Source organism: Parus major, unplaced genomic scaffold (genome assembly GCF_001522545.3).
Source record: "Parus major isolate Abel unplaced genomic scaffold, Parus_major1.1 Scaffold360, whole genome shotgun sequence".
NCBI classification, from domain to species: domain Eukaryota; kingdom Metazoa; phylum Chordata; class Aves; order Passeriformes; family Paridae; genus Parus; species Parus major.
Genome location: NW_015379291.1, coordinates 132,762 through 133,682, shown reverse-complemented (window position 1 = coordinate 133,682; position 921 = coordinate 132,762).

Below are 921 nucleotides of genomic sequence, written 5' to 3'. Positions count from 1 at the left end.
GGACCTGCGGGGGACACGGGGGGGACCGTGGGGACAAAGTCCTTGAGGAGGGTGGGGCTGGAGAGATTCGGGGTCCCCCCTGCAGGACACGGGGACACCGCGGTGCCACCCGCAGAGGGGGTGACACGGCCGAGCCCCCCAGGGCTGCGAGGGGAGCGCAGCCAGGGACCCCCCAAAAAGAGGAGCGGGGAGGGGACATCGGCAGTGTCACCGGTGTCACCCCCAGCTCAGGGCCTTGAGAGGCGCTGGCTGAGACCCTCCGGGAGGGGAAACTGAGGCAGGGCAGGGGAGCAGGGCAGTGCCCGAGCCCCCCGAGCCCGGCTGTGATGGGGACTGGGCCGTGCCCTTTGCTGGCTGCTGGGGGGTCCTGCAGCCCCCCCCGTTCTACCTCTCCCTCCTGGGTACCCCCAACTCTCCCTCTCCCTCCTGGGTACCCCCAACTCTCCCTCTCCTTCCTGGGGACCCCCAACTCTCCCTCTTCCTCCTGGGGACCCCGCGCTGTCCCCACCGAGCCGGGTGGTGGCCCCAGGTGGTCACGTTCAGTGACAGCGCCACACTCGCCCCCGCCCCGCTGGCACCGGGGGGTCCTGGCCCCCCACCCCCAGGACTCCCAGCTGGGGGGACACGGTGGGACCCCCCCTTCCTCCTCCTCATCCTCCTGAAGCCCCCGCGGGGCCGCGATGGGGCCGAGGGGTCCCCCCAGACCCCCCTTGTCCCCTGCAGCCCCCAGGGCTGGGGGCGCGGAGGTGGCAGGAGGGGGTTGGGGTGCCGGGGGTCCCCGGCCGTGTCCCCGCGCGGGGTCACCCCGTGCCCGGGGCTGTTCTGGGACCGGCTCCGAGGGGAGCAGGGGCTGGAGGGTCCGGGGGGTCCCGGGGTGGCCCCGGTGGCGTCGCGCAGAGCCGGCACATGGCCCTGGCACCG